The following is an 18,986-nucleotide window of genomic DNA, read 5'->3' as shown; positions in this document are numbered from 1 at the left end:
CTGGGTCAGTCCCACCCCTCAATGAAGCGAGCCCTGGGTCAGTCCCACCCCTCAATGAAGCGAGCCCTTGGTCAGTCCCACCCCCAATGAAGTGAGCCTGTGGTCAGTCCCACCAAAAGCTGTGGCGGCCTATGGTCTCCGACATAACCCCTGTCCGGCCCCCCCACCCTCAGAAATAAGTTGGGCAGCGTCCACTCAGCACATCGCCTAGAGGCTTGTTAGGAGCACTGTGACCCTGAGTGTTTAAGCATTTTCCTGTATTCTCTGTTGGGTTTTAAGAGGCTGTTATACTGCCTTAAATGTTGTAGTGCTTATAATCAAGTCGTTTCGCAGCTAGCGCTTTTCATAGCTCCTTTCAGTGTACATTGACTCGCTGCACACAGTGCAGTGTCCTGCAGTGAAAGACCAAAGAGAGGGGGAACTGGATACATTATAAGCCTTTAAGTTTCAATCGATTTTCTATCATGCTGATTTTGTGCATTGGCTGCTTCCCCTACAGAAATGTTTTGTTGGTCTGTGGGGGGGGATTTCATGGCCATTCGAAACACGGATTGGCAACCCTAGCCTTTCTACTCCATGTAATCCATCTTGCTTTTTTCTGTTTGCTCTGCTTTCATTTATTTTCTTCTGCTGGTTTTCTGTTTGTTTTTCATTTCCTGATTTCTTTAATTTGTCAATCTTTGTTAATTTTTGCTTTCTTTACTTCCCTTTTTGATCATTCTATCTTTATTGTGCCGTTTCCAATTTCCCATTTATTTTCTCTTCACTCCAGTTGTCCCCCTTCCACAGATTTGTTCCATCCTGTGTCATGTTTCTCCTTTCTCGAACATTCTGTTTCTATTTGCTTTCCTCTTTTGCGTTGGTAGGTAAAAGACATTGGGCCATATGTATCAAAAAAGAGTTTTGCGATTCTCACATTGCGATTTTTAGCGAATCGTAATTAGAAAATTGCAAAATGCAATGTATGTAGGATTTGCTAAAAATTTTGTGAATCCTACATATTCCTTATATGCAAATCGCAAATTGAGATTGGCAAATAAGGAATACCTTCCCATTCATTCCTATGTGCTAGGAGGCCGGTAGGAATGAATGGGAAGACATTCTCAATTTGCGATTACCAATTAGAGAATCTCAAATTGAGAATGCAATTTCAGGATTGCAAGGGTGCCAAAAGGACACCCTGTTGCACCCCTGAAATACGCATGTGTGCATATTTTGCGCACATACAGGCCCCAGGGCATGTATGTGCAACATATGGCACTTTTAAAAAATCAAAAAAGTGCGTTTTTTAAAGAAAATTGCTAATTACCACCAACTTAAAGTTGGTGGTAATATGAAATTCCTTAAGGCCAAATAGCAAATTTCTGATGCTTCCAGAATTGCGTTTAAGGAATCGCAATTTGCAATTCCTTAATTGCATTCGCAAAATAGAGAATCGCAAATTCTGCAATTGCCTTTTGGGATGATACATCTCAAAAGGCTTTTTCCAATTCGCAAACGGACTGTTTGCAAACGGGAAAAAGGCTTGATACAAATGGGCCATTGTCATTTACAATGCCAATACTTCTAACTCTCACAAATGCAAGACCAATTACGCATTGCAACTGCTTGTTTTTTACAGTCACTGCCCAGATTTCGCTCCATGCCGGGCGGCCGCCCTGGGGGGTCGAGGCTGCTGGCGATAGCCGTGGATCCGCCATCTTGGGTGGAGCCCCTGTTACTGCTCCAGCATAAATGGGGTCCTCTGTGAGGAGGAGTAGAGGAGGATTTTCATGCTGACAATCCATCTATATCAGTCCTGGCGGGGAGGGCGGCGACCAGGGCAAAGTGAACCTTCTGCACCACTGATGTAGAGCAGCACAGGTCACTGACTGACTTAATGCACGTATAAAGCGCACTCTTACCCTGAATACATCTCTAGGCGCTGTGAATTGTCTGTTTCTTATTTCTATCTGTTAAATAATGGAGGATTGGCTGTGTCTGAGTGCTGCCTCCCACACTTCCCCTCTACTCTCTGCTTTCTGCTAACTCGGCGAGTTCGAGAGCTCGTGCATCCTTTGTAGAGCTCTGTGTGACTTGTAGCTAAGCGGTTCGGATCCTGGTGGGCCCACTCAGCCATTCATCGTTGCGAGGCTGATAAAATGAGTACCATTGGACTGGGTAATCATGTACCCCTATAATTAGCACCTACAGACCAGACATATGGTAGAGTGTGCTATATAAGGACAGTAATGATCATTATGAGGCTATCTCGGGTCGCTTCTGGGCTCGCGGGGCACGGGGCTCAGTGCTGGCCCAGTGTGGTGCAGTGCGGATGTGCTGAGCACAGACAGTGCTTGTTGGTTAAGGCGTGGTTTCTGTTCCTCTTTTCCCCAGCGGTGTCCCTGGCAGTCAGGAGCCGCCTCTTGACTCGCACGGATCTGACTGTCACCAGAGCATGACTCACCCTTCCTACTGGTTGCCAGGCCCTCTGGGCGACTCTTTTTGTTTTGTTGATTTGTATTTGCCATGTGACTTCTGTGTGTGATCTGAGCAGTGTGTGCTGTGGAAGCAGTGTTTCAGTTGCACACATTGAGTGTGTCGAAGTATTGAGACTACTCGAAATCTTACCCACACGCACTTCATGTCAACAGACCCGAGAGTACCTCAGGCGCTCAGACCTGGGAGCACCGCAAACTCTACTGAACCACAAGCACTTTGTATGTTGTAGAACTATGAGTGCCTCGAACTCTCAACTGCAAGCGCTTTGCCATCCGTGCAACACTTCATATTAACACTTTGATGGCAATAAAAACCATCCAGGGCACACAGATAAAGCTCAGCTGTCGGGATCTAGTTGTAGAGGGATTAATTACAGTCGAGCAGGTTGTGAAGTACACCACATCAGTTACTTTTATACCCACAGCATGGTTTGTAGCAAAACATGTCCCTCCGGCTTGTTAGGTCCACTCCGAAGGCAGGATCGGTCATCATGCAGCCAGCATCAAAAACCAGGCCCTTATCCTCCTGCCAGTCAATCACAATGTGTCCTTTAGCTCTGCAAAGGCTCATCTCTGCCTTTCAATATTGCCTATGTCTGTTTCTCTTAAGGTCTTGCCAACCTCATGTTCTTCAAAAACACCATACAAACGTATGCACATATATACAGCAATCAATCAATACTCTTTCACCATTGGTCTGTTCAGACATCAATTAAAGAATGCTCCCACCGCAGCACAAGGCATAGATCAGTGGGCCGGCAAATTTCAGCCATTGGATGCCTTCGCTGTGAGCAACTGCATTTTTCCCTTGCACATGTGCACTTACATCTAAAAAAATAGTTCTACAAGAATTGTACTTCCCAGAGCTGCAAAACGAGTCCCATGCTGCGTATGTCTGGGAGTACTGTGCCTTCTTGTAACGTGGTATGGATGGTGTGCCTGTGCCAGTAGTCCTGACGGGTTGGGCATGACAATAACATATGCATGAGTGTCGCATCTGGGGCGCAGGAGTGGGGGCATTCAAATGAGGTCTTTAGGAAGTAGCGATGAAGCTGTGCGGGGGTTACTTATGCCCTGTGTAATATGAAAAATGGTATATTCTTGAACCGTGAGCTGCGGAAGACTTTCTTCAGGAACTCACGTGCTGTTCCCAATCTTTTTCATGAAGTACCCTCCTTATCTTATCTTATCTTAACCGAGATTTATAAAGCGCGCTGACACCATAAGCTTCCTGGCGCTAAAAGAAAGAGTGCAGAGATTGCAGGGGGCCGACTAACCAGTTTGGGTGAAAAGCCAGGTTTTCAAAAGTTTCTTAAAATTCAGTAGGGAGGAGCTGGACTTAACTGACAAGGGGAAAGGATTCCATAATTTAGGGGCCAGGTGGGCAAACCTGTGGCCGCCAAACTTTTTGAGTTTTACTGTAGGGGCGACCAGCAGGTGAAGGAGAGCCGAACGGAGGTTGCGCACCGGGCGGTACTGCGTGATCAATGTTTTGAGGAAATCAGGACTAGTGCAGTGGAGAGCCTTGAAAGTCAGGCTGCCGATCTTAAAGGCCGCCCTTTGCTCAACTTGCAGCCAGTGCAGTTTGCATAAAAGTGGTTTCGCTGATTGCCACTTTGGAGTTTTATAAATAAGTCTGGCAGCCTGATTTTGTACAATTTGGAGACGGCGGAGCAGTGACTGTGGGAGTCCATGGTATAGGGAGTTCGAGAAGTCAAGGCGGGATAATACCAAGGAGATCACGACCTGGACCAATGCCGCGTGCGGTAGTAGATGGGCTATTTTGCGGATTTTACGCAGTTGGAACATACTGGAGGAGATCACAGCCCCTACTTGGGCCTTGAGAGAGAGTTCCACATCAATAACCACCCTCAAGCTCTTCACCGAGCTTACCGGGGCAGGGGGGGAACCCAACTCCTTGGGCCAGAACTGGGGACCCCAGTATGCCGGGCTATTACCAGGAAGGATAAGCTCCGTTTTCACTGGATTTAATTTTAATTAGTTGTGGTTCATCCACAACTGTATGTGGGTCATAACTGCTTGAAAATGTTTAGCTGCATCGGGGGAGTCAAGAGGGAAGATGATTTGCAAATCATCAGCATAGTTGAACACTGTGATGTCCCACCTCTTGAGCGAATGAATCAGTGGCCGGAGGTATAAGTTGAATAGAAGGGGGGAAATAGAGGAGCCCTGAGGGACTCCGCAGGTCGTGGGTACCCTGGCTGCCATGAAAGGGCCCAGTCGGTTTGGAGGAGCCAAGATGGCCGCGGAGACGGACGTGTAGTCTCCCGGCTCCCTGAGCCTTTGTTTCCCGCACAGCTATCCTGTCCACTATCCTGCTATTGCGTACCAGCGGGATGTTTGGAAAAGTTTTCTGATTCTATTGGTGTTCCTCCGGTTTCCCTACCTGTCTGCTAACCTGAGGTTTCGTCGAGATGCACGCCGACGCCTACCCTAGCCCTGGACCCGGGGCCTGCGATACAGCGCGCCGCCTGTGATTGCTGCAGCTGCGGGGGCCGATCATTCTGGAGCGGCGCTGACATCCTGTGTTGGTCGATTGGATCTGTGGTCGTTTACACCGGGCGCTTGTGTGGAGGGTAATGCTGGCCAGCTGGGAGTCTAATTTACCGCTTCCATCTGCGGGACGCTGAAGGTGAGCCGCGCTTTGTTTCCTCCAGTGTCGGAGGTGCTCCGGCTGCCGGGGCTCTTTCCTTGGATCGCCTCTGCCTGGGCCGAGCGGAGAGGGACTCCTCGCTACATGCCGTCCACGATTGCGGACTTGTCCTGTCCCAAAGGGGTGGTTTGTCGCACCATAGCGCTGACCTCGCCTGTAATCCTTTGTTGTCCCTGAAGGCAGGATCAAGACGGCTGGCTCCCCAACAGTAATGGCGGACGGCGCCTCGGCTCCTGCCCGGTGTACCCAGCTCGTACCCGATTGGGAAGCGGTCCTGTCTACTGCGCCTCGTAACACGGAGGTAATGGATGATCAACCGACATTTACCCGCGCCTTTGTTCTTCTTGCTCTTACTCAACTGAAGGACGAGTGGCGTGCAAGCTCGAGACTGTTGGGGGAGAAGCTGGACGGATTTGTGATTGGATCGGGCTATACTTTACCAGTTCTCTCTCCTCGCTATGTCGATCAGCCTCCGCTGATCCCTGTCTGTGAAACATTGTTGCCACGGGAGTGTGTGACTGAACAGCTACTTCGCGATGATACAGAGTGTGAGCTGCGGTCTGGCCGCCCTAGCGCTGCTACAATGTCTCTCTCCCCGGTGCAGCACACAACCTCGCCCACGGAGTCCATGGGGCTGCTGCTGCAACACCTGACTATCCTGTTAGACTGTGCCTATTCAATGGAGACATCGATACCTTCTACACTGCAAAGTGTTATTGCTTTGAAACTGCAGCTCCTTCTATGTGTTGGCTCTGTTTGGGACCGGCGACGTCCATTTTGTCCTTGGACATTTCTTCGTTACCGAGTGCGGCCATTTTGCCTCTTTGTTCTCACTGGGGCGGGCTTTTTTTTTCTCTCCGAAGGTAGTGGCTTCTCACGGGGGGTGGGTACGTGGGGACATCCAAGATCGGGCCAGGGCTAGGTGATTTCTTTAGTGTAATGGACGCATTGACGGGCGGGGACTAGGTTGGGACTGCTTTCTGTCTGATTTGTTCGCACATTTAGAAATGACTCTCCCCATCTGCAGTTCTGCTTGCTACTTCCGTCGTGCTGATGACAATTGGGGTGGACGATGCTTACGGGGCCGGTGGTGACCGGGAGTATGTGGAACTGACCTCCTCCCGACTTTTATGAGAGTTGAAGATTAGGATGCTCTTTTCTCACTCTCTATATTTTGGATATTATAGTACTCTTTTTTTTTTCTTTTCCTTCCTTTCTTCTTGCTATATTTCGGGTTTATTGGGCGACAGACACACTGCTGGGGGGGGGGGGGGGCAGGCCGTAGCCTCTGCATGCGTGTAGGGTGGGAGGTTAGAATTTTAGTTTCTAGTTTCAGTTTCTATGGTGCCTTATTTTTTCTTTTCACTTTTGTTTTTCCTCTTTCTTCTGTCTTGGTCCGTGTCTAGGCCTACTAGGGGATGGGTGGCGGCGGACATTGGGTGGGATGTTAGGACTGATACCCATGTTGCGTATACTTCTAGCTGCCATGCCGCCTGGGGGGGACTTGATTGTTGGGTTGTCAGATTGCATGGTGAATTGTAGCTAATGTCATGTTCCACCTGCACGGACTCTGCCTTCTTAGCCTATTATTTCTCATTCATGATTAAGAAAACGTACAAATTGAATCTTAATAGCTGCAAGAAAAATTTAAAATGAACCTTCATTGATCCTGGGACATGGTATCACGGCGCTTTACAGTGTAACTCTTAAATACTTGCTGATGGTAATGACGTATTACTGTGTCGCCGTATTGCATGCACTGGTGCTTCATGAGTATCTGTGGCCGGCCTGATGGTTGTGGGCCCGTATTTGTTCCTTTCTTGATGCACAATAAAGGTTTTCAAAAAATTTTTTTAAAAAAAAGAAAGGGCCCAGTCGAACAGCTTGTGTTTTGCCAGCGAGAAAAGACTAGATCCAATTGAGGACAGGGCCCTGGATGCCGGCCTGTCCGAAACGGTGGAGAAGGATGTTATAGTCCACCGTGTCGAAAGCAGCCGACAAATCCAGTAGCACGAGGGCCTGAGGTGACCCTTTGTCAGCATTCCCCCTCAGAGCGTCCAATACTGCCAAGATGACGGCCTCTGTAGTATGGGCCGGCCTGAAGCTGGCTTGGTTAGGTTCGAGATGGCAGGAGCTCTCAATGAAATTTGAGAGGCATCTGGTAACATGAGCCTCGAGGAGCTTGGACAGGTAGGGCAGGAGGGAGATGGGACGATAATTGGAGGGATCGACAGGATCCGCACCTAGTTTCTTCAACAGGGGCACTAGAATGGCTTCCTTGAAGCAGCTGGGGACCGTGCCGGTGTTGAGGGAAGCATTTAACAAGGGCAGTATGCAATCCGGTAAAGTGAGACAGACGTCCCGAAGGACAGAGGGAGGGCAACAATCGTTAGGGGACCCATATTTAACACGAGCCGCAAGTTCGGCCAGGGAGTTGGGGTTAAGGATAGGGAACTGAGTGAAGGACTGATGATTGATGGGGGAAGTGTCCGAAAACCCCACGGAGATAAAAGGAGGGATGGAGTTCTTGATGTTAACTATTTTGTTGATGAAAAAAGAGTTCAGAGCATCACAGGTCTCTTGGGTTGGAATCTGGGTGAAAAGGGTTCTGTCGTCCGTGGTGAGTTTCTTCATGATTTTGAAAATTTCTTTAGGTTTATTATGGGCAGAAAGAATTTTGTCAGAGATGTGTGTGGATTTGGCCAAGGAGATTGCGCCTTTATAGTCTTTGCGGGCTGCCACAAACAGCAATCTATAGGAGTCGGAGTAATTGCATCTCCAGATCCGTTCTAGCTGACGCACCTTCAATTTCTGTTCTTTGAGGGCGCTAGAGAACCATCTATGTGAATTACTATGTCTAGTGTGTGGAAATTTAGTGAGAGGGGCAAACTGATCGCTGGCCATCTTAAGCCAGTTGCAGATGTCACCTTCCATTACCTCGATACTGGCATCGATGTCGATGGTAGGACGAGTCTTGGCCAGGGCAGCAAGAAAGCCTTAGGAGTCATAGGAACTCCATTTACGTGATGACCCACCTGCCAGGATGGGGGCCTTGACCCTGCCACTAACAGTAATGGTGGTATCAATTAGATGGTGATCTGACCAGATGCAAGGAGAGATGACTGGACAGGATAATGCTAACTCATGAGTCCAGATATGGTCGAGGGTGTGACCCTTGATATGAGTGGGCACGGAGATTTGTTGGACAAGATTAAGACTGGTTAGAGCTTCGAACAGTTCCGTGGCATGAGGGCCAGCTTTCTCATCATTAAACCAATAATTGAAGTCGCCAAAAAGAGCGATTCTGGCGTGAAGTGTCATTAAATGTGCCAACTGTTCACTCTATAGGAAACAAAGGCATGGGATGGGGGGGCCGATATAGGAGTATAATTGTAAGGGCACCAGCCTCTGTTTTTAGGCTGATGACCAAATTGTCCACCTCAGGAAGGACAAGAGAAGCAGAGGAGATACATTTAAATTGTTTCAGTATGATGGCTGCCACCCCACCCCCAGTGAGGCCTGAAGGGCCTTCAGCATGGAGGATGTAGTAATCTGGGGGAAGGGCCGCCAGCATGTCGGGATGGGAGTCAATGGTAAGCCATGTTTCTGTAATTAGTAATATATCAGGTTTTTCAGTGGTAAGGAGGATAAAGATGTCTAAATGGTGCTTTCCCAAAGAGCGTGTGTTCAAGTACATCACACAAACAGATGTCTCACTCATTCCAGGCCCGCAGCATAGCTACGGCTCTCAGGGGAGCTAGATGCCCTACGGGCAATGCCAGCGGAGTTAATCCACCTCACTGCACCAGGGGAGAGCGGCAGATGCGTAGCTTGTAGCTGTCTGAGGGTGTTTGCTGAATAAGAGAAGAGTCGACCAGTGTCACTGGCCCCTGGGCCCGGCCTGGCACGGACGGCGCGCCACCGGCGCGCCAGCGTGCCGCCGGCCTGCGCTCCCTGTGAGGGGGGACCATTTTATAGTTGCTGGGGCGGGAGGGGCCGAGCACTAGACCGCTCGCCTGCTCCACACCCAAGATGGCGGGCGCTAAGAGATCGAACCCCAGGCAGCACCTAATCGGCTGCGGTGGGGCTAAGGAAGCAGAGACCTCTAATTTTTGACAAAGTGCATTCGGAGGGGCAAGTGATAAGGTGGTGTCCTGGGTCCATACATAGCCAATATGGTCTGGATCACCGGATGTGTCGTAGGCTCTTCTCCCGAGATATCCTATAGGGTGTGGCAAGTGTGGCTGAGTCATCTATCTAGGAAGAATACTTATGCAGCAACTGTGAGTTGGTAGGATCCGGTTTAGCGTAAAGATCAGTGAAGGAGTTAAAACATTCCCCATTATTTAGTGTGACATATTTTGTGGTCTCTATTCTCGTTCTATTATAATAAGAATAAGTTTCCCTTGACTTTCTGTTTCCAGTAATGATTCTAAAATCCTACCAATCTTATCTTCTTAGATGTGGAATTTCTGTCCATAGGTGGTATGTGAAAATTTGTCAATGCATGTAATTCAGCATGGTAATGTTTGTGCTCTAGTAGGTCGGTCTTCAGGATCTGGGTTGATTGTGATGTCTTATATTTCTTCTTTTTTAATATCTGCCTCTTGCTGACATGTTATTCCATACATTTTCCCCATATACACCCCTCTCACTACTGCTTTTCTTGCCTCCTGTTTTATTGCTCTGCTATAGGTTGTACCCTAATTATTTTCCAAGCAGTCCACGTTTCAGATACATTGCAGTGCAAAGTAAGGTCTTGCATTGCTCGATCTAGAGGCCTGCAGATAAGCGTTCAGCTCAATGCACCGTGAGGTACTTCAGCCCCCTGGAATTCCCTTACTTGAAAGAAGCCGTTATGATTTAGGTGAGAATTGTGGTAGGCTGAGACCTGTCAAAACTCATCATTGTCCCATCTGCAGGAGCCATCATTCTGGAAGCAGACTCTTCGGTGTCGCAATACCATGCTTTGTTTGGTCCCCTCCTTCCTCCTCAAACAGGATTAGGATTAGTTGAATTCTTAACCTGAAGCAGATCATGAATCCTACAAGCTTTTTTGAGGTGTAGAACTGGGAGCATCTCAGATTCTCAAGCATGAGTGTTTTGCAGACTGTAGAAGTGGGACCACCTCAAAGTCTCAAACACAAGATCTTTAGGCATTGTAGAACAACAAAAGTCTCAAACTGTCTTCTGCAAGTTCTTTATAGATTTTAGAACATGAATTGTTTCAAGTATTCAGTCACAATTACTTTACAGGCTGTAGATCTGAAGGATCTCAAACTTCGAACCTGAAGCACTTTGTGGGTAATGGAATTGGAGGCATATCAAACTGTTCACCACAAAGGTTCGATGGCTCATAGAACCAGAAGCACCACAATCTCTCAGTCAGTACAACTTAATGGATTGCAGATCTGGGACGGTGCCAGCACTTCATGAATTGTAGAAGCAGGTGCGTTTCAAGGTCTCAAACACAAGCCCCCTATGGGTTGTAGATCTGTCTCAAACTCTCAACCATAAGTGCTTTTGAAGTCGTGAACCTGGAAGTAACTCAAATATTCAACCACAAGCACTTTATGGTTTGTAAAACTGGGAGCAGCTCAAACTCTTAGCAAGAAGCACTTTATGGTTGATGAACGCAGGCATCTTAACAAGGGCCTGGGAAAGGTTGGTCCTGGAACTCGCACTTACGGAGGCTGAAGACGAAGAATCCCCCGCGCATAGCCCAGCGCCTCATGTGACATAGTATGGGCCGCCATCTGCTGAGGGGCTAGATTGCTACCCCTATCACGAGACGAATGTTGACAATATCTGCCTGCTTCTGATGGTCCGTTTCTGGATGGACCTGCCGATGGTTGGTTCCAGCCCGCACTGGTAGTACTCCGACATGCCTGGGGAGTGTGGGGGATGGGGAGGGGGGCGGGGGGGTTGTGGGATATATGCTTTTGGTGTTTGGCTTTATTGTTCGCAAGGGTGGGGGAGGGTTGGGGGGGTGGGAAGATGGGGGAGGGGTGTGGGTTCGAGTTTGGAGGGTGGGAGGAGATTGTAGGAGATATAGGTTGTTGTCTCTCAGGAGTTACGAGGCAAACACCTGGACATTTGAAGACTGTCTACATACCTCTATGGGCAACGGCAGACGCCACCGTACGTGTATTTGGCCTGGGATAATGGTTGGGAGGGGTGGTTTTACTGATGTTTTTTGTCACAATACCGTCTTCTCTGTGTACAAAACAATAAAAATTGTGTTTAGAAAAAAGAAAAAAAATGAACGCAGGTATCTTAAACTTGTAACTCAAAACCCTATATACGCCTCAACCAGCAGCACTATAGAACTGGAAGTGTCTCAAGCTCTGAACCATAAGCACTTTACAGTGTGTATAACTTAGAGTTTCACAAACTTTTACTTTTTCATTGTTTTCTGATTTGTGGGATTAAGAGTGTCTCAAACTGCAAACCTCTACCACTTTACAGTTTTAAGAACTGGACACATTTTAAACTTTCAACAAAAACTCTACTGGTCTTAAACCTGGAAGGATTTTGAACTCACAACTCGTGCTCTCAACCACAAGTGTTTTATAAATGGTATGGCTCAGAATATATCAAATCTCAAAAACAAGCACTTTACAATGTTGTATAAAATTGGGTGTATCAAAGTGCAGGAATTAACCGTTTTTTACATGATTTCCCTTCAATTTTTGCTCCATCTGTTTTGCTGGACTTAGAACTCTGTAAAATGTTAGAACTACCTCCTTAAACATGATAAATTGACTTACTCCAGATTGACATTTGTACATTACCTACAAGTTCCTAGTATATGGTGTAGAAATAAACCCAGGGCCTGGAAATTAAAACACTACCTGTGAACTAAAACAATACCCTCTGAGCACACTATTATTAATTCTCTCTGTAAATATAGCACCAGTCTTATTGGCAAATGTCACTTTTCAGTAAATCAGAATTGGAAAGTCCAGGTCTCCTCTAATTTAAGGTTTCAAATGTCATCTGTATTTATTTTCATGTCATCAATCATCTCTTGATATCTTGAATATATCCAATATTGGGGTCGATTTATAGACGACTGCCTCATGATTTGGACTGGGACCCTTGATAATCTGAATAACTTTTTTAAATATTTGAATGATAACGATGTGAACTTGCGGTTCACCACACAATATGACAAGTGGAGAATTACTTTTTTGGATGTAGAATGATATATTCAGGATATGAGGCTTTGTTCTAGAATTTATCGCAAAGAGACAAGTTGCAATTCGATGCGACGAGCTGTCACCCTAAATGCCAGATAAGATCGATACCTTACGGCGAGATTGTTAGGGCGAGGAGGAACTGTTCGGAGGATGATGATTTTCAGAGGAATGTCCATGATATGACAAAAAGATTTCAGGCAAGGGGTTATGAGTCAACTGTGATTGACAAGGCCAGGAGGAGAGCATGTCTGCTTAGACGATCACAGACTTTGGTACCCAAGAGAGTAGTAATGGATGATAAAAAAGAACAGAAAGTGCGTCTCATGACCCATTTTAATACAGAATCACATAAGTTATACTCTATTATCAACAAACATTGGCATCTGCTGAAAGCAGACAGAGACTTAATAGTATATATTGGTGAGAGGCCTTCCATTACCTTTAAGAAGGGCAAAACGTTGGCTAATGACTTGAGTCCTAGTTACCCTGCTAGAACCTGTACTTGGTTAACGAGTAGGACAAAGGGATTCCACAAATGTGGGCGTTGTAATTCATGCCAATGGGCCAAGAAAAAAGTGACGAGTTTCCGTTATAACGGCTCAGAGGTTGACCAGATTGATGCTTTTATAAACTGTGACACCACCTTCGTGGTTTATGTAATATCCTGCACATGTGGACAAATATATGTAGGCAGCATGATCAGGAGGTTGAGAGATAGAATGACAGAATAATTTCTGAGCCTGGAAAAATGGAGATACGAGGTATCCAATTGATGCTCATTTTATACAGAATAGTGAGAAGAAACAAGAACACCAATTTAGGGATGTATGACGTTACAACGTGTAATTTTACAACGCAGACCGTTACATCGCAATTTTTACAACGCAGCAACATTTACAACGCATACCATTACAACGCAAGACATTACATAGCAGATGCTATTACAACGCATGCCATTACAACGTAAGTATAGGTAAGTATATTATTTTACTTAAAAAGGAAATTTAATTACATATAATTATTTTAAAAAATTTAATTATTTAAAAATAATTAATTTGTACTTATATATATTTTAAAAACTAGTTTATTTTTAAAAGAACTATTATTATTATTATTATTAAAGAACTATAATAATAAATAAAATTAATCAAATTTTTTTTTAATTATTTTAAATTATTTATTTAAAAACTGAACACTAAAAATACTCCTGTACCCCAAAACCCAAACCCAGCCCTGAACCCTAAAAATAACCCTGTACCCCAAACCCCAACCCCAGCCCTGAACACTAAAAATACCCCTGTACCTCAAAACCCAAACCCAGCCCTAAAACCTAAAAATACCCCTGTACCCCAAAACCCAAACCCAGCCCTAAAACCTAAAAAACCCCTGTACCCAAAAACCCAAACCCAGCCCTAAAACCTAAAAATACCCCTGTACCCCAAAACCCAAACCCAGCCCTAAAACCTAAAAATACCCCTGTACCCCAAAACCCAAACCCAGCCCTAAAACCCAAAATTACCCCTGTACCCCAAAACCCAAACCCATCCCTAAAACCTAAAAAACCCCTGTACCCCAAAACCCAAACCCAGCCCTAAAACCTAAAAATACCCCTGTACCCCAAAACCCAAACCCAGCCCTAAAACCTAAAAATACCCCTGTACCCCAAAACCCAAACCCAGCCCTAAAACCTAAAAATACCCCTGTACCCCAAAACCCAAACCCAGCCCTAAAACCTAAAATACCCCTGTACCTCAAAACCCAAACCCAGCCCTAAAACCTAAAAATACCCCTGTACCCCAAAACCCAAACCCAGCCCTAAAACCTAAAATTACCCCTGTACCCCAAAACATATACCACAGTACCCCAAAACATATACTCCTATACTCATACTTATTTTTTAAAATTACTTAAATTAATATATTTAATTTATAAAATAAAAAAACATAAATTAATATATTTATTTATTATTATTATTAATTAAATTAATTAAATAATATTAAATAAAATAAAAAAAATTAAATACTTACCTATACTTACTTTGTAATAACATGCGTTGTAATAGCATCTGCTATGTAATGTCATGCGTTGTAAAGGCATGCGATGTAATGGATCCAGCGTTGTAAAAGTTGCGTTGTAATAGAAGTGCGTTGTAAAAGTTGTGATGTAACGGTGCAATACCCCAATTTAGTTATCATGGAATTGATTATGTGACACAGGACCTTCGAGGGGGAAACAGATTACTGAAACGCAGACGCAGGGAGGTAATTTGGATTATGAAATTGAAAGCGGTTGAGAAAGGATTAAATATTGATAATGAATATCAATTTTTTCTAGGACAGGATTAAGAGATAATGGTCTAGAATTGTAAATACACACACAAGGTGGTAATGGCGGCTGACGTACCATGAACAAGTGATTATCAAGAGATGATTGATGACATGAAAATAAATACAGATGAACTCTGAAACCTTAAATTGGAGGAGACCTGGACTTTCTAATTCTGATTTACTGAAAAGTGACATTTGCCAATAAGACTGGTGCTATATTTACAGAGAGAATTAATAATAGTGTGCTCAGAGGGTATTGTTTTTGTTCGTTTCTGCACATGCGGGACTTGTGAATGTTGGATACACATTCACCCTCTTAGATGCACCAAATGTGATATACTCTAAAATATACCCTGATAATATGTTGTAGAGCGCCCATTAGCCTGTTTGTATCCATTCTGTCAATACTACCTGTGAACTGTAGTGCCTATTCTGACATCTACAGAGTGGACCTTTAAAACATGGTTTCAGGCCTACCATGTGTAGCCTGACTACTGCAACCCAAAAACCTGCTGTCAAACCTGCCAAAATATAAACATTTTTGACGGGTGGGAAACCCTGCTTTTAAATATTAACAAGTCACCTGTAAGTACACCCTGTTGCCCACAAGGTGAGGTGTCTGATATTTAAAAGGGGAACAAACATATGCAAAATTAAAGTTGCCATGTTCATCCAGATACTACCCCCAAACACTATTTTCAGTTGCAGCGCTAGCTGGATCCGGGAAAAGGTCAAAGTACATATTATAAACTTTAATCTGTAACTATTGACAGAAAAGAGATAAAATAGTCATTTGACGTCTATTTTCCTTATTTGTTAAAAATCCAAACAATTGATGTAGTCGGACTTTTATTAAATATGTGGGAAAAGTAACTTTTACTTTTCTTGCCTGAGTACCATATAGGCTAGTTAGTATTATCCTGGGAAAGCTGACCTGACAAGTAGGTGTGAAAACTGCCACTACAGCAGAGAATAGCCTGAGTATGGGGTGGTGTTTTTTCCCCCGCCAGAAAGGATTGTTGAAGTTGCCTCAGGAACCTTTAATTTGTAAAGGGCCAATGTTAGGCTTGCTCTTTCCCAGGCAGATAAAAAGCTAGACCCAAAGGACGGCTAGCCTTTGTTCCCCATGTTCAAGCTAGCCTTGCTAGCTCCAAACCCACTGGGAGGGAAGCTGCCCCCAAACCAGTTTGGAGTGGATACAGCAGAGGGGACTGCTCATTTTCCTGGCCACCCCTTAAGGTGGACACATTTGTTCTGCACAAGAGAGCACGAGTTCCCCACTTGGATTTTGGGAGTAAGAACCACTGTGGGATTGAATGCAGGAGGGCAAACATAACTGCTAAAAACGTGGGTAGGGCCAACCCTGGGAGCTTTGACCCCTTTGGTTAGGAAGGAGCCAGGAATCACCTTCACCCACTGGCCAGTTTACCCCATGAATGTGGCACCTCAAGGAACCCTGTTCAGAACAATTCTCGGACATGCGGACGATCAGAAGAGGACAGGACCCTGCTTACTGTAACTTGAGAGAAGCCCAGATGGACTGGACCTGACCTTACGCCCAAGATAACGAAGTGGACTCCAAGGGTCAGTGAGTTGACCTTCTGTATGGCTACAGGGACACAACTCTTTTCACTGGTTTCTAGTTGCCCAGTCACAATTGGTCCTGCATGGACTGTACAAATTTTTACTTCCAGCAACCAGACGACTGGGATGCACCACCAGAGCTGATCTGGCGAAGGTGCAGTTTCGCTAGGCTGAGGAAGTAGGTTTGTTCCACTTGGAGCTTCACCGCAGCAGCAAATCCATTTATACAGGCCCTCGGTGAGAAGGTATCAGGCCACATGGATCCCTCGCCGGATACAATCTGCTACCCTGCCCTGCCGGAAGAAGAGGATTTTCATTTCAGAGACTAATTCCCAACGACAAAATCTTGACTGGCCGAAGGCATGAAACTTATCTGGGCGATGGTTGCACCTCAGCGGGCTAGAAAATAACATTTCTGCCGCTCTGAGCTTTTCCCGCCTAATCCAACAGCTTTGGGAGACCTCACTAAATAATTATTGATTTTGCATCAACTTTATCGGATACAGCATTCAGCCTTGCCCCTTTTGAAGACGTTTTCCTGCACTATGCAGGCTAAGTCTGAAGGTAAAATCCTCGACGGGGCTGTCCTGCTTGGTGTATCCGACCATGGGTTCATGTGATAGTAATAATATTAGTAGCTAAAGCACCACTTGCATCAGTAGTGTACATTTGGTAATACTATTGATAGTAGTATGAGCAGTATTATTGGCGCCAGTTGTAGGAATAACAGAATTTGTCATAATTCTACATAATTCTAATAGTAGTACTACCAGCAGTATTATGTGCACTTCTAGCAGTAAGGCCTGGAGTAGTGGTTCCAGTACAAGCAATAATAGTTGATGGACCGGTAGTAGTCCTGCTAGTTCCAGTGCCTGTAATCGAAGTGTAGGATTTTTTTAATTACTAATACTGAAGAATGTAGGACCAGTAATTTTTGTAGTAGTCTTAGTAGGGGCACTAAAGGCAGAACTAGTAGTAGCTCCTTTAACTTGTGAAAACATTCCTTATGAGTCCTTTACATTGAATCAAATCCTATTTATCATCACCCATTTCTTTCTAAAAATAAAAGTTGGTGAAATGAGACTGTGGACCTGACTAGGGGGGATGGACCTCTAAGTGTTAATCGCTTTTTAGATAAGAAGGAAGTAGATGTAAAGGGCCTTCAAGTGTTACTGCACCTATTAGATCAGAAGCTGGTAGAGATAATGAGTCCCATATGTTAATGCACTTTTAGCTATGAAGGAAGTAGATGTAATGGGCCACCAGTGTTAAGGCACTTTTTATATGAGAAGGGAGTAGTTGTAAAGTTAGTTCATAAGTGTGATAGTGGATGCATTTGTGCTGTAGAAAATAGCATGGATCCAGATGGATTTCAGAGCTACAGCAATCAAGTAATGGCTTGGTAAGGAGCCTGAATTCCCACCAATGAAGAGTTATGTGAAATACCTAGCCTTATACTGCCACGTTTAGCATTTTGAATTATCCTAACTTGGTGTCAACCAGAGCTGCCACACTAGCCTGGTATGTTGCTGGACTGAAGGCAGTTTCCCTATGTGGGAAGATGGTATCCATTGAGGCTTGATTATGATTATGGCTTAAAACCCCACCCATTCCGAGCTGTCTAACCTCTTGATGCAAACCGTTGTCAATGTTCCCAGAAGCAGGTATTGCTGTAAAATGCAGAACAAGAGTGTCCTGCCTCACTCATCCGCTCATTAACTCAGAGTGATCGGAGCCATGACTCTCTAGTATTAGTTCTGAATGGATAAAACGCTGCAAAATAATATATTGTAGAGGACAAGCTCAGTCAAAGCCGGATGTTGATATTAATAGAAAAGATACCAATGCTTATAATGGTACACTCGCATACACGAATGAAATGACATCACTATTTTCAAATTCATCCCTCATGAACTCTCCATCAACCCCGACTCAGAAATACATACAATCTAGGCCCGCAGTAACTGATTGACAGGTCACAGGTGGGGTGGCGCGTAGCCGGCAGCCAAATGCTCAAACAGGAAACTCAGACCCATCCCCCAGACAAGCGCAGCGACACCACAATGGTCCAGGGAATTTGACCCTAATAAAGCACACATGGCCAGAGGAGTGCACGCATTCCCAAAACACCATAAAGTCAGATGCCACATGGAGTTAAGAACACACAGCCAATCAGGACACAGCACATACAGTACATGCAGTGATCATGCACCCCTCATGCTGGACATCCGGACACACTACCCACTGGCCCACATTGTGTCCACGCAAGGTCGATGCCCACCAGCATTTGTTATCAGGGACATTTAATTTATGACTTCACAGACAAGGCCCGCATTCTTTTACCTAACAAGGATCGCCAAATGTACGTTTCTGACACCCACAAACGTGTAAAACTTGCTTGGATTGATTGTACTTTGAGACAGTCCTCAGACCTGTTTCTGTAAGCTGTACTCCCAGCCAACGTGTTTAATTAAACCAACTCTTCCTGTTTTGCCAAACGCCTCTTGTCTTTTGTTTTTTAAAGTAGATTCATATTTGAGCAACACTGAGTAGGCATTTTTATAGTTGCAAGGACTGACTATGTTGATTGACCTAAGCAACTTGCTGATGAAATGATATTGCTATCTTTTGCTTTGTGAATAAATGTACAATAGTTATATTTTATGATTAGTGTGGTATCGCAATGCGAGCTTCTTTGAGTGATTATTCTTTTGCAATG

The 18,986-nt window shown here is 45.0% G+C and overlaps 1 protein-coding gene across 1 annotated transcript in view; it reads left to right on the top strand.

Moving 5' to 3' along the window:
- LOC147724939 (testis-specific serine/threonine-protein kinase 5-like) overlaps window positions 1-18,986 on the top strand; it is a 244,028-nt gene that overhangs the window by 163,102 nt on the left and 61,940 nt on the right. The gene's annotated exons all lie outside the window — the stretch shown is intronic.

The sequence above is a fragment of the Lissotriton vulgaris genome, chromosome 4_1 (assembly GCF_964263255.1).
Source record: "Lissotriton vulgaris chromosome 4_1, aLisVul1.2, whole genome shotgun sequence".
Classification (NCBI taxonomy): Eukaryota; Metazoa; Chordata; class Amphibia; order Caudata; family Salamandridae; genus Lissotriton; species Lissotriton vulgaris.
This window is presented reverse-complemented; position numbering and strand designations above follow the sequence as displayed.